Below are 23,011 nucleotides of genomic sequence, written 5' to 3'. Positions count from 1 at the left end.
CTTACACATACTCAATTCAATTCACCTTTATTTGTATAGCACTTTTACAATGTAGATTGTGTCAAAGCAGCTTCACATAGAAGATCATAGTAAATTGAAACAGTGTAGTTTAGTTTTTAGTGTTTAAGTTCAATTTAGTTTAGCTCAGTTCAGTGTGGTTTAATAATCACTACTGAGAGTCCAAACACTGAAGAGTAATCCATCGATGCGCAGCTCTACAAATCCTGCAGCTCTACAGATACTCAAGCAAGCAAATACTGAGATAAATATAGTCTACAGTACAAATATTAGTTGTGAATTAAAAGTTAGTCTGCTTTTATTAAAATGACAGAGAACATTTAAAAAGATAAATACATTACTTTTAAAATGCTATAAATTATTTTATAACCTTTAAAATAATTGTTGGATTTTATTTTACTATATATATATATATATATATATATATATATATATATATATATATATTTTTTTTTTTTTTTTTTTTTTTTTTTTAAGTGATTAAAATACTGTACAGTTAGTTGCAATGCTATCAATGTTATCTCTTGCTTTATGATTTAATAAACTGTTAAAACCTGTGCTCTGTTGCATAAAGTAATTAAAGTTACCAAAAACTTACAATTTTGGAAGATAAAAATACTAACATGTCTTTAACACTTAAAGAACCTTACATATCCAAAGTAAATAGTAATTTAAACACTCCTAATGTAGTTGGTAGTTGATTAGACCAAGGCCCAAGCCCACCAAGCCATGCCCGACGGGAGATCACCTTTCCTGGGTCTACCTGTCGGGATGTCCCGTGCCTGGAAGTACGTGCCTGGCGCCAAATGCCTCTGACCTGCCATCAGGATTTTGGAGATGGCGTGAAATTGTGGACTTAATGAACCAGGTGGTCTAAGGCCAGGCTGGTCTGCCCGAGCAGGTGCATCCATTTACTGCAAGCCTTCGGCAACACATCCTAGCACAATGGGGGAAAAAGCAGGGGCTCTAAGGCCAGGCTGGTCTCCCCGAGCAGGTGCGTCTGTTTCCCGCAAGCCTTCGGCCACGCGTCCTGGCACGATGGAGAAAAAAGCAGGGGGTCTAAGGCCAGGTTGGTCTGCCCGAGCAGGTGCGTCTGTTTCCTGCAAGCCTTCAGCCGCGCTTCCTGGTTCAATGGCAAAAAAAGCAGGAGTCTATGGCCAAGCCGTCTGCCGAAGCAGCTGCGTCCATTTCCCGCGCGACCTGGTTAAATGGGAAAGAACCAGTGCGGCTATGGCCAGGCTGATCTGCCCAAGCAGGTACGTCCCACGAGCCTTCGGGATCTTTGAAACACAGTACATTGAGGTGGTGTAGAGGGTGGTGCCCCAGAGCTAGGTGGGTCACCAACGGAACTTCTGTCTAGCACGTGCTGTTGGCTAAGTCCATGGTACCTGGCTTAAGTATGGGGTGCCTGAGCATTACTGGGGAACAGGTGTCAATCAAGAGGACCCTGTGGGGCCGCCGATTGCCCCGGAAAGAGTGTGGGTTCCCAGGCAGAAGGGGTGTGACTTGTGTGTATTGAGATCAGTGGTTCCAGCTCCCCCTAACGTGGACCCTGGCCCCCCGGGATTGGTGTGGGTCCCCGGGCAAGCTTTGGTCAAGTGAGAGCTAGTGCAGTGAGTCTGGGGGGTGGTGGGTCTTTCTAGCGAGCATCTGGTCAGTGGTGCCGGGGTGACAGGCTGGCCCCGGTTTAATGGTTGTTTAATGATTTGGTTCCAGAAGCCATGAAAAGGCTCACACAGCTGGCGCTGCCCCGAAAAAGTGCGTGTTCGATCGGGTTCTACAATCCCCTTTGAAAAGGGAAAAGCTGCACAAAAGCTCCCACGGCTGGCGCAGTAAAGCTGCCCAAATGGTGCGTGTGTTCGATGGGGTTCTACGATACCCTTTAAAAAGGAAAAAGCCGTGCAAAAGCTCTCACGGCTGGTGCAGTAAAGCTGCCCAAAACGATGCATGTTTGATGGGGCTCATACCATCCCTTTGTGGGAAAGAAAAAGAAAAAGGCCATGCAAAAGCTCCCATGGCTGGCGCAGTAAAGCTGCCCATAACGGTGCGTTGTTCCTTGGACACCCATGGTTCCTTTGAATGGGGGTTGGGGAAATCCCCCAAAAGTTGTAACAGCTTATACATGCGTTGGACCAAAGGGATCTTGAAGGTATCGGTTTACACCCCTGGTGCGGGGGGGTGTCTTCCCCTTAAAGAAGAGTCACCAGCATCATTATTATAAATGATGAAATGATCTTCTCCTTTTTCTAATTTCATCGCCATGCTTTTCCCAACTCCATCCTCAAATATGACTTTTTCTTTTTCATATGTACCTCTTTTGATTAAAATCGCTACTCCACAACCCAGTTTATCCTCTCCATTGTTAAAATATATTTGACCATCCCATTTGCTTTGAACCATTTTAACACTTTCATTTTTCCAATTTGTTTCTTGCAAAACAATCACATCAGCTTCTTTACATAACACCAACATTTTTTCAAATTTCTCCACATTCAATAAACCTCTTGCATTCCACGATAAAATGTTAAAAAACATGATAAAAGATATTAAAATATTAAAACCAACCATTATTTTTAGTCTCCTCCTCTACCTCTGCATACCCACTTTTTTCACTCAACCAACAGCCCCTTCCATAAAAAGAAACACACATTAAAATCATGTTAAAATAGATAAAATGGTTAAAAAACATTATTTCTCATCATCTTCTTCCAGCCCTCTTAACACTTCATACCTATTAACGTTTTTTACTCGCACCTTTGTCATCATCTTTTTTCTTGCACTGTCCACATTTGGTTTTACCTTTATTGTTCTTCTTCTTATTAGTCCTCTTTCCACTTTGTTCTTCTCTACATAATCTGTCCTTTGTTCTTCATCACTTTCCATTCCTTCACCTTGATCAGTCTTACTTTGTTCATCGTTTTCCACCATATTTAAAAAGTTTTTAAAACTGTCAGTTATTTCCATTTGTGTCCACTGTTCTTGTTCTGATGTCTGTTTTTCTTCTTCTTCATCCCTTATAATGTTTGTTTCCTCCTCCATTACCTTTGTTGTTGATTCTTCTCCTTAATTGTTTCTTTCATGCACCTGTCCGTCTACTTGATCTTCTCCTCCTCCTTCCTGTCCTTCCATCCAACATTCACACTTGTTTAAAAATTGTTTACATTCTGGGCATTTGACAGTATTACAACTCCTTGCAAAGTGTCCCTTTTCTTCGCATTTATAGCACTTAAAATCTGGGCAATCCATTAGCAAGTGTTCAGGGCTCATGCACAGCCTACAGGTCTTCACTTGATGGCTGTGCATTACCCTGAAGTACTGCGGCCCTTCTGCTGTTTCCAGCTTTGTGCTATATGGCAATGATGCCACCTCCTTAGGGAATCTCACTTTTAGGAACCTTGTTCCGTCCTCAATGTCAGTGCCAGTGTAAACCCTTCTTTTTATTTTTGATATGGGATAAACTCCCCATCCTTCTAATTTTTCTAAAATTTCTCTATCATCAAGATAGACGGGCAGGTGCATGAAAGAAACAACATAATCCCTGTTTTGCAGCTTTTTGATTTCACAGTTCACTCCCTTAATCAACAGTCCATCAAGCAATTCCTCACATGTTTCTTCCTTCTCCATAGTTAGTTCAAACTCTTTTCCTTGTCTTGGTCTCAAAGCCAGAATTTTCCCTTGACCACACTTGTCTGTCACTGCGTTAATGATGTCCACAGCTCTTACCTCATTGACTTCTTCTGTGTTTACTATTACCGTTGCTTCTTTTAAATACTTTCTTCCACCAAGTTGGTTTTTCCTTTGTCCAGCTCGTTGTTTATTGTCCAGTCCATTGTCGTTAACCATTCTTGTTCCTCCGTCCAGTCCAGTTTCGTTTGCCATGAGTGTCTCTGCATCCAGTCCAGTTTCGTTTGCCAAAAATCCGTCCATTTTATGCCCAGTAAAGTGCAAAAAACAAAAACAACAAACCACCCTCCAGTCAGCGGGATGCTGCTGTCAGGTGGTTTAAAAAAACAAAAACACAAAATCAAACTCTAATTCAGTCCACAAAAACAAACACAAAACAAAAATACTAAAATGGAGGAGAGCCTTTCTCTCCAAACTGCAGCCGATCACTTCCTGTATCGCTCACTAGTGTCCTCTAGTGTTCCCAGGGTGGTATGGCCGTAAGCGAGAGCAGCTGTCAAGAGTTGACACAGCACCGACAGAAACTAGCCCTTAGCCAATCAATAGTTTACCTCTCTTTTTTTTTTTATTTTTTTTTTATTTATTTTATTTTTTTTGCCAAATGAAGAATATCAAAAAGCTTACAGCACCTGGTATTCCCAGGCGGTCTCCCATCCAAGTACTAACCAGGCCCAACCCTGTTTTGCTTCCGAGTTCGGATGAGATCAGGCATTGCCAGGGTGGTATGGTCGTAAGCGAGAGCAGCTGTCAAGAGTTGGCTAGTTAAAAATAGGCGCAGCACCAGGAGCCAGGCGTCGCTTAGCTTGCCTTGACTCAGCACCGACAGAAGCAACGCCTTTGGGCACTCAATAGTTTACCTCTTTTTTTTTCTTTTTAAAATGTATTCCTTTTTTTTTTTGGCAAATGAAGGAATTCAAAAAGCTTACAGCACCTGGTATTCCAGGCGGTCTCCCATCCAAGTACTAACCAGGCCCAACCCTGCTTTGCTTCCGAGTTCAGATGAGATCAGGCATTGCCAGGGTGGTATGGCCGTAAGCGAGAGCAGCCGTCAAGAGTTGGCTATTTAAAAATAGGCGCAGCACCAGGAGCCGAGCGCTGCTCAGCTTGCCTTGAAACAGCACCGACAGAAACTAGCCATTAGCCACTCAATAGTTTACCTCTCTTTTTTTATTTATTTATTTATTTTTATTATTTTTTTTGCCAAATGAAGGAATTCAAAAAGCTTACAGCACCTGGTATTCCCAGGCGGTCTCCCATCCAAGTACTAACCAGGCCCAACCCTGTTTTGCTTCCGAGTTCGGATGAGATCAGGCATTGCCAGGGTGGTATGGCCGTAAGCGAGAGCAGCCGTCAAGAGTTGGTTATTTAAAAATAGGCGCAGCACCAGGAGCCAGGCGTCGCTCAGCTTGCCTTGACTCAGCACCGACAGAAACAACGCCTTTGGCCCCTCAATAGTTTACCTCTTTTTTTTTTTTATTAATTAATTAATTAATTTTTTTGCCAAATGAAGGAATTCAAAAAGCTTACAGCACCTGGTATTCCCAGGCGGTCTCCCATCCAAGTACTAACCAGGCCCAACCCTGCTTTGCTTCCGAGTTCAGATAAGATCAGGCATTGCCAGGGTGGTATGGCCGTAAGCGAGAGCAGCCGTCAAGAGTTGGCTATTTAAAAATAGGCGCAGCACCAGGAGCCGGGCACCGCTCAGCTTGCCTTGACTCAGCACCGACAGAAACAACGCCTTTGGCCCCTCAATAGTTTACCTCTTTTATATATACAAACTCCTCACAGAAACACCTACCGACCTGGCAGGACCAGGGCTGGCAGTGTTCTTGCTGTGGGGCTAACAGTGCTAACCACTGGGCCTCCGTGCAGCCCGATCTATAGTGAAGGAGGAGAATGAGGAGGAAGGGGGGTTTCTTCCAAACGAAGATAAAGTGGACTGAAAACTGTGGTTATTTATAGTAGCTTATGGCTCATATGATTGGATGATACTGATTAGCTTAATACGTGACCGGCTGTGATAAATCATAAGCACGTGATCCTCTCTAAATTAGTTTATGAATAAACCCCACTTCAAGAGTTCACACTTAGCTGATGATTCATCAAAAGCTTGTTTGGCATGCTGTCCCGAGAGAGAGCCCCGAGCTCAAGGGATCCTCGAGCCCTAGGCTTCCTCCCGTTCCCAAATAAACTGGTACAGCGGAAGCACTCCACACCGGAATGGGAAAAGAAAGAGGAAGGTAGCTGGAACACAGATATACTATACAATTATGCAAATGATCCAATACAAGACATGAAAAGATAATAGTAAACTACTTTGCAGAATAAATGAATTAAAGCAGCAGAGGCACACGATGCTGGTAGGAAAAATAAAAGGGGGAAAGAGCAGCTGCAAGTAACAAATATCCAATACAAATACTTAGAATACAGAATATACAAACTATGCACTAACTATGAGGGTGAAAGTGAGGTTCTTGCAAGAGCCAAAGCTCGTGTTGACCCCTGTGGGAGTCTGGGCTTAGGATAATGCTGAAGGAGCAAGGAGGTTACATGAGAGTCAAAGGAAAAGGGTACAGAGGTAGGAGGGAACAGTGGAAGTACTCAATGCTGGCAGGGGGAACAGAAAGGTGAGGTTGATAGGTGGAGCTCTGCAAGAGCTGAAGATCATATTTACAACTGCGGGAGTCTGAGCTGTAGAGGGGGTTGCTAGGAATGGATAGATAGATGGTTTGGCCAGAGTATAAAAGTGTGGCCGAGATGGCTGAGAGGTTTAATAGAACCGACTGGGGTTGTTAAAGATGAAAAGACTGAGGCGAATGTAGGATTTAAAAAGCTTCAGAGGACCAAGGACCGAGGGTCTGGATCTGATGTTGGGAAAGCCTGTTAATGGCTGCTGTGGTGGCATGCCAGTTCTGAATGAATGGCTGGAAAAGGAATCCTGAGAGGTGGAGGACTTTGAGGTGTGTCTGGAACAAGATACATGATACTGGACGATAAGCGTCGTTAGTAAAAAAAGGTGGTCTAGGGGGTTGTTTCTTGAGATCCCCTTAAGTGTATGTATGTTAGAAGGGTTCGGAGGGCAATGGGGGGGGGGGGGGTGGCCGGCGTGGCAGGGATGTTGAAGATGTAAATGAAATGTTCTGTCGAATTGATCTATCTTACTTTGCAGGATGAAGAAACCCTTTCTTTCCTCATCAAGCAAAATTAGATCTGCTATAGTGGGTTGAAGTGAGGGGTTGAGTTGAATATGTTCCATGCTGTGATGTTACGGAAGGGTTCTGAGGGCTACTACTTGGAGGATAAGCAATATGGGGTTTGGTGGAGGTTATAAAGGGTGTGGCTTAAGGTAATGTCACTTCTGGAAAGGGGGGGACAGGCGTTGGGTTGGAATCCACTTCTGGAGCCAATGACCAGAATTTCTGGAAAGAAAATGAGAAAGAGTCAGTGATTTTGTTTTTTCAACCTGCAAGTGTTCAACAGACATGATACATTGTTCTTTGGCTGATGTCCAAATAAGACATCTTTTTCGGGTTAGGTCGGGATTAGGACAGAAAAAATGAATGGAAGGGAGAGCTGAGAGTCCCAGGTGGAATCTGTGGGTTAGACCTGAAATGAGAAAGTCAGAAGAATTAGCCAGAAGAATTACTTTTAGCCATGATTAAATAACATTAAGTTTGGAATCTTAACATTATTAAAATCAGAAGCATAACTGGCCCAATTCAATCACAAAGTCTTTGCAACTGTGTCTGTTCATAAACATCGGGAGAGAGGGCGGGACCATCTCATGTTATGAGAGCTCTTGGTCGGTGACACTTCTTCCAGCTATTGGCTCAATGAAGTGTCCATCAAAAGTGCAAAGGTCGGCGGCCATTTTGGTGAACAAATTACAGTGTTTATATCTGAAAGATGATACTTGCAGAACGCAGTACAGCGACTAGTTTGGATGACAGCAGTGTATCCATGGATGTTTATCAACATATGTTGTGGACTAATGATTTACAAATTGGATTGCTTTAATCCTTGCAGTCGAATTATCCAGGCTGTTAAAATGTTAGGGACCTGTGGACGGGCAGGAACCTTGAGGTGGGTTTATTTGGTTTGTTATAATCTCTGGTTGTTTACAGTTCAACGGAGGACGCTAAGTCCATAGTGTTTTGTGTCCTTAAAATGATTTCAATTATTTTAGTTATGCGAGTCTTGCTTTCTAAAGATATATGAAATGTTTAGTTTTGTTGGAGAGTAGTTATTTTGCAAGGCTTTCTCTTAAAGCATGCTATGTACATTACCACAGGTGAACCGCTAAGAGAGCGGTGATAGTTTGGCTTCATTGCAGTGGCTGAAGTCTCGGGGAGAGCAGGGCTCTGGTTGCAGTTGTAGAAGTTTGTTGGCTATTTTGATATTGATATGCTGAAAAGTGCAATGCTGTAAAAGCATCTTTAGAGCTGAAGCTTTTTAGCGGCCGGAAGCTTTCTTCCAAACGAAGATAAATTGGACTGAAAACTGTGGTTATTTATAGTAGCTTATGGCTCATATGATTGGATGATACTGATTAGCTTAATACGTGACCGGCTGTGATAAATCATAAGCACGTGATCCTCTCGAAATTAGTTTATGAATAAACCCCACTTAAACACAGCATTACACAAACATGTATAAAACATCTTGATAGGACAGTCATTGATACTAATCTTATCTTCATCCATTTTTAAAAACACTTTTATTTTTCCATTTTCAGTTTCTTTTTCATTATCTTCAATAGTTTTGATCCAGTGATCTGGTAATGCTAATCTTAACTTCTTGTATTGATCTTTTTTTTTTTTTTTTTTTTTATTTCAAGTTTTTTATTGTTTTCTTCTGGTTCATGACAAAATAATACAAATGCATGTTACAAGTGATTACTTGTGGCCTACTAAATGTAAAGCCAGAATGAATGCAGTGGTTACTAGGACAGAAGTACAGTATTGTTAGAAGAACCTGGTGAGTAGCTTTAAATTGTGTTACAAGACATTGTCACATAAGACCAAAAGTCTTCCCATACTGGGATACATACAAAGACCCCGGCTTTGTCCTTATTATGTAATTTGTAAAGTAAATGTTCATACGAGGCTGTTTTAGTCATTATATTGGCCCACTCTTTTAACTCTGGAATTTTGGGAGTTTTCCAGTGTTTTAAGATGACTCTAGCTGTCACTGAGATCCCCACCATGATGACTGTGAACTCTCCTTTTGTAATATTTGGCATCTGTTCCCTATCTCCCAGTAGGCATAACCTTGGTGACAATGGTATTAATGTTCCAAGCCATTTACTCAAAATATTTAGGGTTTGGTGCCAGAAAGGCTGAACTAGTACAGTCCCAAATACAATGAATAAATGTGCCTCTTTCTTTTTGACATTTGCAACAAACATCATTATTTGCCAAACCCATTCTATTGAGTCGGACAGGTGTAAAGTAAAACCTGTGTACAATTTTATACAGAGTAAATTGTCCTCTCGCTTCTCTTATGAATTTACCAGTGTTTGACAAAATACTTTTCCAATCCTCATCCCCTATTGCATTCTGGATGTCCTTTTCCCAAATTGTCTTTAAATGTATGCAATCATTGCTGAGCACGTGGTTGGTCATCCTGTAGAAAACAGAGGCCTTTTGTTGGAGATGAGGCAGTATTAGAAAGTCTAGGATAGGGTTTCCATCTGTCTGTTGGATTTTTGTGGAGATACAGTTTCGTATTTGAAGGTATTTCCAAAAATTGTCCTTTCCTTTTAAATTGTACTTTGCCACAAGATTGCTGTAGGACATAAATACACCGTTCAAATAGGTCTGTCACTGTACACAAACCATTCATATGTCATTTCTTCCAGTATATAGATGACTTCCCAATACAGATAGCAGAGTTGTGCCAGATGGAGGAGTATGATTGTTTGCATTGTGATAATTTATGCATTTTGTGGGTCTTCACCCATACCTGTCTTGCATGTTTTATCACAGGATTTGTAGTTTTGTCTAGACACTGGGATAGGTATTCAATAGGGCTATATGGCCATAACAGGTTTTTCTCAATGGTGATCCAGTCTGATTCAGTATTATTGTTCCAATGCTTGGCTAGTTTGGCCATTTCAAAAGATATGTGGTAAAGCCGAGGGTCTGGTAATCCCAATCCTCCCTTATCCCGTGGTGCGCATAGTTTATTCAGCTTTATCCTAGGCCTTTTCCCATTCCATAGGAAATGTTTGATCATAAAATCATATTGATTAAAAATTGACTGTGGTATTGTAAGTGGTAACATCATTAACATGTAGTTAAGCTGAGATGAGACCACCATCTTGATTATGTACACCTTTCCCCATAGAGTTGTCTGAATTTTACTCCATTTATCCAAATTATTTTTGATGTTTTGTAGAAGAGGTGTCAAGTTTATCATAGGGATTTCTTCTATCTCTCTATTTATTTTAATTCCCAAATATTTTATCCCTTTTGGGATCCATCTAAAGCCAAGTTTGGTTACCATAGTAGCGTTACTTATTCCGCATATAGGCATGGCTTCTGACTTTGTCCAGTTAATTTTATAACCAGATACTTTAGAATAAGATTGAACTATTTCCATCAAGTGGGGTAAAGATTTATCTGGATCTTTTACTAAGGCCAGGATATCGTCTGCGTATAGAAACAATTTGTGTTCTTTGCCGCCTCCTTGTACACCTACAATATTTGAATTAGCTCTAACCGCAATGGCCAAAGGTTCCAGGGCAATGTTAAACAGCAATGGCGAGAGCGGGCAACCCTGACGTGTCCCCCTGGTCAGGTCAAAAAATGGAGAGACTGTACCGTTTGTAATTACACATGCTTTAGGTTGTTTATATAATGTTTGAACCCATTTAATGAAACAGGGCCCGAATCCAAAGTTTGTCAAAGAGGCGAATAGAAATTCCCACTGAACCCGATCAAACACTTTCTCTGCGTCAAGCCAAAGGGCAGCAATTGGATGGTTTTCTTCTCTGTTTAGCCAGATTAAATGCAATAACCTTCTCATGTTATCTGTTGATGACCTCTTCCTCATGAAGCCTACTTGATCAGAGTTTATGATGTTGGATATTACCTTTTCTAAGCGTACGGCAATAATTTTACTAAGAATCTTGCAGTCTACGTTAATCAGACTTATTGGGCGATAATTTGAGGGTTCAGTGGGGTCCTTTTCTTTCTTAGGGATTAGAGATATGAGGGCCTTATTAAAAGAAGGTGGTAGGCATCCATTAACAAATGCCTCGTTAAAAACTTCAGTTAAAGCAGGTGCAAGTGTATCTATATACTGTATTCTACCGGGAGCCCATCTAGCCCTGCAGACTTTCCATTTCGCATAATAGATATAGCTTTTTTAACTTCCATTTCTGTTATTGGACCTTCTAACATGTTCATCTCGTCTAAAGATAATTTAGGAATCTTGAGTTTGGTGAAAAAACTAGATAATTCTTCTGGCTTAGGACTAATATCAGAAGTATATAGATCTTTATAGAACTTCTGCAGTACATTATTGATTTCCTTTGTTGATGTAACTATTGTGCCTTCTTTCTGAATAGCTGTTATTAGGTTACATGTATTCTTTTGTTTTAGTTGTCTTGACAGCAGTTTAGCTGCTTTTTCCCCTTCCTCATAAAAAGCAGTACCCAATCTGAATAAGGCATATTCCACCTTCTTATTATAAATCTCCTGTAGTTCAAATTTAAGTTTACAAATGTCTTGATACAATTTATCTGAAAAACATTGGGATAATTTTTTTTCATAATTTATAATTTTACTTTCTAATTCCTGCATTCTATCCCGATCCTCTCTTTTCTTTTTAGATGCATATGCTATCATCTTTCCTCTAACATATGCCTTGGACGCTTCCCATTCAGTTGATCTTTTATCGGTGCTACCAGTATTAATTTTAAAGAATGCTTGTAGATCTTCTCTTAGCAATGAGCTAAAGTTCTCATGAGCTAATAGTGATGTGTTTAATCTCCATCTGCCTTTTCTCTCTTTGTCACAATTAATATCAATACCTAACTTCACAGCTGCGTGATCTGATAAGGCAATTGAGTTTTGCAGTGTGTAACATATTTTGTCATAGTGCTTGAAATCAGGAACATATCAATTCTGGAATGGGATTTGTGACAGTGTGAATAGAAGGTGTATTCCCTCTTACATGGATTCACCAGACGCCATATATCTACTAATCCATTATCCTCGCTCATCATATGAATAGCTGCTCTGTCTTTTGGACATGTTAGATTCCTCAATTTACTTTTATCAATAAAAGCGTCCCAAACTTGATTAAAATCCCCCGCTAATATAATTTGGCCATCCATTTCCCCTAAAGTTCTATTTATTTCATAGAAAAAATTAGGGTCACCTATAGTTGGAGCATATATGTTACACAAGACTACTGCGGTATCATTTATGGTTGCTTGTAAACAAACCATTCTCCCCTCTTTATCTTTGACCTCACCAGTAGGAATGACATTTAAATTCTTGTTGACTTATAAAGCAACGCCATTCCGCTTGCTGGAAAATGAGCTATGAAATACATGCCCAACCCACCCAAATTTAAGTTTTAGAGCCTCCTCTCCTTTAAAGTGTGTTTCCTGGATGAATGCAATGTCCACTTTGTTATGTTTCAGATAAGTCATAACTTTCCCTCTTTTTATAGGACTCCCACATCCTTTTATGTTCCAGGACATACATATTATATGATTTCTCACCATAGTTTGCTATTTGTTACTAGAGAAACAGAAAAAGTACAACTGTAAGTAACCCACTGTTTTGCATTTGTGCATATTGAGTAAATACAATGCATTTTTGACAAACTTGTCATGACCGAACCTTTTTTTTCCTTGAAAAAAAAACAGAAAAGGAAAAGAACATCCTTAAATGACATGGGATGCTCCCGTAAAAAATGAACTGGGAGCTTTAACCTGTCTCTGGCCACTAGGCCATGACAAAAAATAAAAGCGTTGCAAAGATAACACACAACAACAAGAAAAAACTCGTATTGGTCCGCGATGCACTCCGCATGCAGCCGGTGGTTTTGCTCTCCGACCGCATGTTGCGCTGGCACCTTAAAGCTAATTCCCACTCATTTTAGATTTCCTCATACAGTTGACTTATGTGTTCCACATTGTCCCTAGATAGGCAACATCTGTCTTGTAAGCAAAATACATGTTTTATGTCTCGTCATTGCGCAATGTGGCGATAAAGCTTTCCGCTTCCTTGTTGTTAGTGAAGCTACGATTTTTGCCTTCCCAAGTGAATCTCAGGGTTGCGGGAAATGCAAGCGTGTATCTCACATTAAGCTGCTGGAGCGCTTTCTTAGCAGGCAAAAACGTCTTTCTTTTTTCAGCCAATTCCCTCGTCGTATCGGGGAACACGGATAGTTTGACCTCCTCCCACTTAATTCCACGGTGTATTCGCGCGGCTCGCAGCACTTTCTCACGAGCTGATTGTCTTAAAAATCTGATCAGCACCGGTCTTGGTGGTTGATCCTGGCTTGGCATAGGGGCCAGTATTCGGTGAGCCCTCTCAATTTCGTACTCCCCTTCCATTTTGATCCCCAGCCCTTCACTCAGGATCTTCTTCACGCACTCGTCTAACGTCCCATTCGTTCCGTATTTCTCTTTCAGCCCCACAAGCCTCACATTATTTCTCTTGCTGTGGTTTTCAAGCATTTGTACACGCTCCCACAAACTCTTTATTTTCTTTTCTTTAACATCTTTGTCAGTCGTCAGCCCCTCTGTCACATCTTCGAGCTGTGAGATTCGGCCCTCTGCCTCCTCCACTCTGACCCGCAGCCCATTAACCGAGTCCTTTAGTTCCGTCATTGTTTCTTTGATGGCGATCGTGTCCGTTGCTTCTATTTGAAGGGTATTGCTCATTTTAGTAACTTCAGCGAACAATTTCTCCATACTCACTTTTGCGTCGGTCTGTTTTCCAGGCGAGCTTGCAGTTGCCTTTACCTCTGTGGGGGGTGACTTCTGTCTCGTCGCCATGCGGTTTGGTTCCTTGAAATATTTGAACGTTGTTGCCATTATGATGTAGTCGAAAACGTCGTTATGTCGTTCCAGTTCGAGTCAAAAACGGTTATTGGTCATTTTTTCTAAAAAAGTGTCAACTGTTTTATCATAAATTATGCTATAATTAGCGAGTGGATAAGAGCTTATCTAAGGAACTGCCATCTTGCTTGAGGTACTCACGTGACTCCCTATTTAAAACAGTTTGATAACTTTGTCATTTAATTTCTCTTGAACAATAAGCACCCTAGGTTGCATAGGAGTACATTGCATCAGCCAGATGATAAAAAAAGGGTTGGGGCTTCCTGAGCATTTATTTCATTATTATGCCTTCAATCTCGCGCACTGGTCCATCCCTCTAGAGACAGCTCAATCTTGATTTATAGTTGAACAAGTCATCCTACCCCCCCCCCCCCCCCCCCCACCCTTCCAACACCACAATGTCTATCCATCCATCTATTTATTCATTTTATTTTGTAAATGTGTTATTTTTGCGGCTGATCTCTCTGAATTTTACTGACAGAATTTTAGGTGCAGGCTAGGACTGTCTTTGCCATTTGCAGATAACATTGTTCTTTTGGCTTCATAGACATGGACCTTCAGCCTGCAGTGGGACGGTTTGCTGCTGAGTGTGACATGGCAGGGACAGAAACAGCACCTCTAAGTCAGAAACCATGGTGCTTGACTGGAAAAAGGTGGCCATCTCCAGTTTGAAGGAGAGTCCTTACCCCAAATTGAGTTCAAGTATCTGCGTTTTTTTCACGAGTAATAGAATGTGAGATTAAAAGATGGATCAGTGCAGCGGCAGCAGTAATGCAGTTGATGTGATTGTCTGTTGTGGTGAAGGAGCTGAGGCGAAAGGCAATGTTCTCAATTTACTGCTCAATCTAGGTTCCTACTCTTACCTATGGTCATGACTGAAAGGACAAGATCTCGGATACAACCGGACACATTTTGCAAAGTGTTATGACCCGCTTGTTTGAGTCGCAACATAAAAGAGACATGAGCCAACAAAATAGCCTGAATGCAAATTATTTATTACAAAATGTAACTCATAGAACAATCAATCAAAGCAACCAACAAATGTCTAGGGATAATAATTAAGATAAAAAATTAGGATATGATCACAACACTTTAACTACATGATAAAAGTAATGCAAAACTATACCATAAGGTTAAAGAGTCAATGAGATGGCAGGTCTTGACATGAGGACTCCTGAGTAGCCACAGCGTCCTGGGGTAGCTAGCACAACAACTTTTATATACCCATTGATGAGTAATGCAGGCATCCAATCAGGATTTACCACATACTCCAATCTGGAGTCTTGGGATCATCACAGTGTATTAATATTGTAAAACTTAATACCTGTCGCTCTGCCTAAATCAGAAAATATTCATCATGTTTATATTCTACTCAAAAAAGTAATTGTAGTAAACTAGAAAGAATCTTGAACCTAAAAATAAAGAAACGTTACTAATAAAAGATGCAACACAGGACAATTGAATGGGCTTCCTTAACTTGAGGCCCTGGTATACTGCAAACTAACCATCCTGGAGCTCCACCTTCTTTGATGTGCGGTGTCTTCCCAGTGATTTGTTTCTCCTTCAGGGATTCAGACAAAGAACATAATCTAAAACAACACTAGCTACATGAATACACTAGAGAGTAGAGTACAAATGTATCCGCACCTGTACAATAAATTTCAAAGAGATTTTAAGCCGCAGACGTGCTGTTTGCCAGATGTTTATGAAACTGTTCTTCTCTCAGCCGCCATCGTGTTTACTGTAAACGCGAGGAACGCAACACATTTACAACCCCACCTACTGCAGTGTAGGAGTGTTAGAAAACAGTATAACGTCACTCAGCCTTTTCAAACATTATTCAGACATGAAACATCATGTGCACATGAGAAAATGTTTTGCTGCATTTATGTTATGTGTGCAACTTTTTGTCCATGTGTTTCTTAAGCTGCGCCGAATGAGTGAAACTGTAGACACTGATCAGATCTGTACGGTTTCTCTCCAGTGTAAATCCCCTTTTGTGTTTTCAGATGTGTTCACTGATTAAACCTCTTGTAACAGTGTGAACACTTGTACTGTCTTCTCCAGTGTGAATTGTCTGGTGCAGTTTCAATTTTGGAGCTGTAATAAAAGTCTTTTCACACTCAAGCACATATACTCTTTCACAGCAGTGTGGATCTTCATGTGTTTAAGGTCTAAGGAGTTGCTGAAACTCATCTCACACTGAATCTGCGGTCACACTAGAGTTTGAGCATGCAAAATTCTGTTGTACAGCTCTGCGAAAAGGGACGGGATTAAACAAGATGATTAGACATTTTAAAAAAAGTGAGCGTTTGGTCCATATTTTACATTTTGGTCCAGCGAGGTCATGTTTTGATCTTCGATTGGTCTCACACAGTCAAGTTATGCGATTTCGCAGGTCAGAGTTCACAAAGTTTGAACTTTGCAAGGCAGTGAACTGCGAAACTTGATGCAAGAACTTGCGTTTCCGGTCTGACGCATTCACGTGCTTATGAATGGAAGTCTATGAGGAGAAAAGTCCAGTGTGACCACGGCTTAGGAGCAGGTGAATGATTTCTCTCCAGTGTGGCTCATCATGTGAAGATTAAGGGATGATGATTTGCTAAAACTTCTCCCACACTGAGTGCATTTGAATGGTTTCTCTCCAGTGTGGATCCTCATGTGTTGATTAAGGTTTGATGAGTACTTAAAACTCTTCCCACACTGAGTGCATGTGAATGGTTTCTCTCCAGTGTGGATCCTCATGTGTTGATTAAGGTTTGATGAGTACTTAAAACTCTTCCCACACTGAGTGCATGTGAATGGTTTTGCTCCAGTGTGGATCATCATGTGTTCATTAAGGTGTGATGATTGGCTGAAACTCTTCCCACACTGAGTGCATGTGAAGGGTTTCTCTCCAGTGTGAATCCTCATGTGTAGATTAAAGTATGATGATTGGATGAAACTCTTCCCACACAGAGTGCATGTGAATGGTTTCTCTCCAGTGTGAATCCTCATGTGTTGATTAAGGTTTGATGGTTGATTGAAACTCTTCCCACACTGAGTGCATGTGAATGGTTTCTCTCCAGTGTGGATTCTCATGTGTTGATTAAGGTGTGATGATCTGTTAAAACTCTTCCCACAATGAGTGCATGTGAAGGGTTTCTCTCCAGTGTGGCTCATCATGTGTAGATCAAGGGATGATGAGCGGATGAAACTCTTCCCACAATGGGTGCATGTGAATGGTTTCTCTCCAGTGTGAATTCTCATGTGTAGATTAAAGGATGATGATTGGATGAAACTCTTCCCACACGGAGTGCATGTGAATGGTTTCTCTCCAGTGTGAATCCTCATGTGACTATTAAGGGATGATGATTGGCTGAAACTCTTCCCACACTGAGTGCATGTGAAAGATTTCTCTCCAGTGTGGATTTTTTGGTGTTTGCTAAGGGCTGATATTTGGCTGAAAGTCTTCCCACACTGGGTGCATGTGAATGGTTTCTCTCCAGTGTGGATCCTCATGTGAATTTTAAGACTGCTTTGTCTTCCAAAACTCTTTCCACACTGAGTGCAGGTGAAACAATTCTTGTCTCTCCTTTTCAAAATACCATCAGTCTGAAAATGAGTTTTTTCCTCAATTTTGACATGATGTTTCTCCTCTTTACTCCCCTCATTCTCTTCAATTAAGTCTGAAATAAATAAATAAAACCTTAGTTTTCATTAAGTCTTAAAAACTCTCTTCAAAAGCTAAAAATTGAAAAGACACTGGAAACATTGGCTACACACTGAAATTGAGGCACATTAAATGTAAAATAACAATAGTTCCAGAACCAACAATAGTTGATTAATACACCAGATCAGGCTGACAATATCCGTGATAAGGTGGATTGACTGAAAGGAGACTGCTTCGATGCTGCTTTCAGTGATGTTATAACGTTCTAAAGGTAGGGCTGGGTATCGAGTTCAATACTTTTTAAGCACCGACCGAATCGTCTCGATACTATCGAGTATCGAAAAAATTATTTTCGTTCGGTACCAAATTTCGATACCCCAGGGTATAATCTTGTCAACGTCAGTGAGCTAGAAAACCTGCATCCTTAACGTGCCCGGATCAAACGCTGGTGATTGGCTGCGGCGAGGCTGTCTTGAAAATCAAGTTATGGCGGTTACGCCCACTCGCACAGAGTCAAATGTCAAATAGACATACAAAATCAGTTAACTTTTAGCACTTCTTGCTTGTGTACAGTTAAAGTTACGTTTAAGGCTCCATTTACACTGCCAGTTAAATGAGACCCAATTCCGATTTTTTGCTCATATGTGACACAGATCGGAAAAAAACGCATGCATTGCATGCATTCGGATATTCAGCGGATATAAAGATATAACAGATATAAAACGGATATGTGACAATACGACTGTCATGTACACAGGCAGATCGGATTTATTGAGGCATTCTGTTCTCATCATTAACTTGTGACAATGTGTTGCTTCTCCGTGGTTTAATGATGTAGAAGGAAGAGCGTGTGTGGAGATTCCGACGCATTAAACAACAACAACAACAACAGAGGAAACATGGAGAAAAGTGGTCAGTCGCAACAATTTGCTCCCACCAGACCTGAGATCTCTCTCGTACCCACACATTCCTCTGAATGGCGGAGGCTAGTGTGGCACAGATGCTAGAAACCACGTTTATGTATGCATCGTAAATTGTACAGCAAGTGTAAAGACATGAATTGGATATGGGTCACAATTAAAAGAACGTGTAAACGGACAGACAAAAAAATCTGACATAGGCAACAAATCAGAATTCTGTATCAAGACCTGACAGTGTATACGGGGCCTAAGTTTGTGCGGGGTAAATTTATTAATCCTTTTTTGGACCTAACGTTTGCTGTGCAACGTTATGTACTGTTTCGATGGCTTTAAATACCTAGCTAAGTTGATACTAAAATACTAAGTTGATACTAAAATACTTTAAGGTTAACAGTAAATGATGAAGTTTACCTCACATTAAACTTATCTTATTTAAATGTCCTTACCCTTGGCTGCATTAACAGTTTAATGCATTAGTTTAATTTATATATATATATAAATTACTATCAAGATGGCGCCGATGACGATGGCAGCCTCCGTGTCGTACTCTGCAGTAGTGTTTGTGTTTTTGTTAGTTTGTCCTGTCTCGAGTCATATTCCTACAATTAGTTTCACCAGAGACGAATTGTTGGACATTCGGGCACATACACCACCGAATATTTTTCCATACCTGGATTTATCTGATGTTCTGTTGGACATTGTAGTCGCAGGAGCCACAGTGCTACTCAAACGCTTTCAAGCGCGCAGACGAGGAAAGCGTGCAGGCGCTCTTGTGAAACTCAGACAGTGCGGATTTCGGACCGCGCTGCCTAGCATCCATCTGGCAAATCTCCGCCCTCTACCCAACAAAATAGACGAACTCATTCTGCTCTCTCAGACAAACAGGGATTTTCTGCATTTAGCTGCTCTGTGTTTCACTGAAACCTGGCTGAACGACACCATACCGGACAACGCGCTTCACCTACCGGGCTATCAGCTGTTCAGAGCGGATCGCGATGAAGAATCAACGCGGAAATCACGCGGTGGCAAGACGTGCTTTTACATCAATGAAAGGTGGTGTACAGATGTAACAGTTTTAAAGAAGATGTGCTGTCCAGATCTCGAAGCACTGTTTATTAACTATAAGCCTTTTTACTCCCCGCGCGAGTTCTGCTCGTTCATCCTCGTCAGTGTTTACATTCCTCTGCACGCGCACACGAGCCTGGCGATACAGAAACTAGCTGATCAGATCACGGTGATCAAGCAACAACACCCGGACTCTGTTTTAATCATTCTCGGGGATTTTAACAAAGCAAAACTGTCCCGTGAACTGCCAAAATATAGACAGCATGTTACATGTCCCACAAGAAACAGCAATATGCTGGATCACTGCTATACTACAATAAAGGATGCGTACCGCTCCTTCCAACGAGCAGGTTTGGGACACTCTGACCATTGTTTGATTCACCTCATTCCAACCTACAGGCAGAAACTGAAAACAACCAAACCTGTATTAAGATCTGTGAAAAGATGGACTAACGAAACAGAGCGGGATCTACAAGCCTGTTTCGACCTCACTGACTGGAGTGTTTTTGAAGCTGCTGCAAACAATCTGGATGAGCTCACAGAGACTGTGACATCTTATATCAGTTTCTGTGAAGACGTGTGCATTCCTACCAGGACTCAACTCACATACAACAATGACAAACCATGGTTCACTGTAAAACTCAGACAGCTACGTCAGGCCAAGGAGGTTGCTTACAGGAATGGGGATAGAGCCTTGTATAAGCAGGCCAAATACACACTAGAAAAGGAGATCAGAGCCGCAAAAAGGAACTATTCTGAGAAACTAAGGAGTCAGTTCTCTTCCAGCGACTCAGCATCTGTGTGGAAAAGTCTGAAAAACATCACAAACTACAAGACACCATCACCCAGCACTGTAGACAATGAACATATTGCAAACGATCTGAATGGGTTTTACTGCCGGTTTGAAAAAACCCCTCACATCCACTCTGAACTGCTCTTCACGCCACCATTAACACCTCCACCACCCCCGCCTCCCCCATACCTGCACTACAGTTTAATGAAGATGAGGTGCGCCAGGTCTTCCGGAAACAGAAGAGGAAAAAAGCACCAGACCCAGATTTTATAACACCAGCCTGTTTAAAATCCTGTGCTGACCAACTGGCCCCCATCTTCACCCTGATCTTCAACAGATCACTGGAGCTGTGTGAAGTGCCCTCCTGCCTCAAACGCTCCACCATCATCCCCATCCCAAAGAAACCCAAACTTACAGGACTAAATGACTACAGACCGGTGGCACTAACATCTGTGGTCATGAAGTCCTTTGAAAAACTGATGCTGGTCCACCTGAAGGACATCACTGAACCCTCACTGGACTCTCTTCAGTTTGCCTACAGAGCAAACAGGTCTGTGGATGATGCAGTAAATATGGGACTGCATTATGTTCTGCAACACCTAGACAGACCAGGGACCTATGTGAGGATCTTGTTTGTTGACTTCAGCTCGACGTTTAACACTATCATCCCAAAACTTCTCCTGCCCAAATTAACTCAGCTCTCTGTGCCCACCTCTGTCTGTCAGTGGATCAACAGCTTCCTAACGGACAGGCAGCAGCTGGTGAAGCTGGGAAAATTCTCATCTAGCATCCGCACAATCAGCACTGGCGCCCCCCAGGGGTGTGTCCTCTCCCCACTGCTCTTCTCCCTGTACACGAATGACTGCACATCAAAAGACTCCTCTGTGAAGCTCTTGAAGTTTGCAGACGACACCACACTTATTGGCCTCATTCAGGACGGTGACGAGTCTGCTTACAGACAGGAGGTTAAGGAGTTGGCTGTCTGGTGTAGCCACAACAACCTGGAGCTCAACACGCTCAAAACAGTGGAGATGATAGTGGACTTCAGGAGAAACCCCCCTGCTCTACCCCCACTAAGCATCATGGACAGCATTGTGGCAGCAGTGGAGTCATTCAGGTTCCTGGGCACCACCATTTCTCAAGACCTGAAGTAAGACACTCACATTGACTCCATTGTCAAAAAAGCTCAACAGAGGCTGTACTTTCTTCATCAGCTAAGGAAGTTCAACCTCCCAAAGGAGCTGCTGAAACAGTTCTACACCTCCATCATTGAATCAGTCATCTGCACATCAATAACTGTCTGGTTTAGCTCAGCTACTAAATACGACCTCCAAAGACTACGTAGAATAGTTCGGACTGCTGAGCGAATCACTGGTACAACCCTTTCTACTCCCCAAGAACTGTAGTTATCCAGAGCGAGCAGAAGGGCTGCCAAAATCACTCTGGACCCCTCACACCCAGCACACTGCCTCTTTGAACTTTTACCTTCTGGTCGACGCTACAGAGCACTGCGCACCAGAACAGCCCAACACAGAAACAGTTTCTTCCCTCAGGCAATCCATCTCATGAACACTTGATGATAATAATTGTGGAACCAACATCACTACTTGCTATACACATATACACTTATTTAACAACACACTTTACATACCATACCAATTGCACATAACAGCTGCACATATAACGTTGTATATAGTAATAAACATGTACATACACTTGTCTTCTTACACTTGTACTACTTACTTCTATTTTTTAAAATATATTTATTATCTGTTTTTTGTCCTGTCTCTGTAATCCTGTTGCACTGTAGAAGCTCTGTCACGAAAACAAATTCCTAGTATGTGTGAACATACTTGGCAATAAAGCTCTTTCTGATTCTGATATATATATATAATGTATTTATCTTTTTAAATGTTCTCTGTCATTTTAATAAAAGCAAACTAACTTTTATTTTACAACTATTATTTGTATAGCAGACTATATTTATCTCAGTGTTTGCTTGCTTAAGTGATGTTTGCCAAGTTATCAAGTAAACTCCACAAAAACATGTTGCTCTCCATGAACTATATGGGTGATTCTATAGTTGCAGGTACATTAAGTGACCAAAGCCATTCTTTTTTCAGCTTTAAAATTTTTTTTACATTGTTACATTTTTGATTATTTATTGTAATTGTTTATTTACTTTGAATATTTATTTATTTATTCAAAGATTAAATTACCAAAAATTCTTGATGTCCGAATTAGTGAGTTATTTTCCCATCATGTATCATTGCGCAATCAAAAATATAAAATAATTAAAAAAAATAAAAAAAATTAAGCAATATTTTAAATTTCAAATGTTTAAATTGTAAACTGTCAATACTATTACCACAATTACAAAAGGAAAACTGAATATTTCATTAAATCACACACTGGACAATTTAAAAATATTTTAATCCTGATGTCAGTGTCATGTGATCTTTGCAGTTATAGCGAGTAGAATGTTTGGCTAAAAAGTTGTAAAACTGTAAATTGTTACTGTCAATTCAGTTCCAATTTAGTAACTATGTATTAGGATGTTTCTTGCTATGATTTATTGTTATTTCTACACTGTAAAAAAAAATCTGTACCATAACAGTAAAATATTTTAATAGATTTTTTTCCGTACTACACGTATTACGGGTGTTTTTCCGTTTATATACGTTTTTGAATTGAATTATGGGAAGGGAATCGCAGCTCAGACAGCGTTTGATGAACACCAGGATGTAGTTCTTCCTGTTTTCCGCTGGTATGTACGGTTAATAAAACATATCACA

The 23,011-nt window shown here is 41.0% G+C and overlaps 4 non-coding genes and 1 pseudogene across 4 annotated transcripts; all 5 read right to left on the bottom strand.

Annotated features, from left to right (window-relative positions):
- LOC130222399 (zinc finger protein 721-like) overlaps nucleotides 1–23,011 on the bottom strand; it is a 306,699-nt pseudogene that overhangs the window by 168,166 nt on the left and 115,522 nt on the right.
- On the bottom strand, nucleotides 4,320–4,438 carry LOC130223938 (5S ribosomal RNA). The gene has a single exon (XR_008837045.1). It is a non-coding gene; the product is annotated as a 5S ribosomal RNA (ribosomal RNA).
- Nucleotides 4,622–4,739, bottom strand: LOC130224001 (5S ribosomal RNA). The gene has a single exon (XR_008837104.1). It is a non-coding gene; the product is annotated as a 5S ribosomal RNA (ribosomal RNA).
- Nucleotides 4,923–5,041, bottom strand: LOC130223844 (5S ribosomal RNA). Its single transcript, XR_008836955.1, has one exon. It is a non-coding gene; the product is annotated as a 5S ribosomal RNA (ribosomal RNA).
- Nucleotides 5,223–5,341, bottom strand: LOC130223924 (5S ribosomal RNA). The gene has a single exon (XR_008837032.1). It is a non-coding gene; the product is annotated as a 5S ribosomal RNA (ribosomal RNA).

The sequence above is a fragment of the Danio aesculapii genome, chromosome 4 (genome assembly GCF_903798145.1).
Source record: "Danio aesculapii chromosome 4, fDanAes4.1, whole genome shotgun sequence".
NCBI classification, from domain to species: Eukaryota; Metazoa; Chordata; class Actinopteri; order Cypriniformes; family Danionidae; genus Danio; species Danio aesculapii.
The sequence above is the reverse complement of the archived record's forward strand: the minus strand, read 5'-3'. Positions and strand labels throughout refer to the sequence as shown.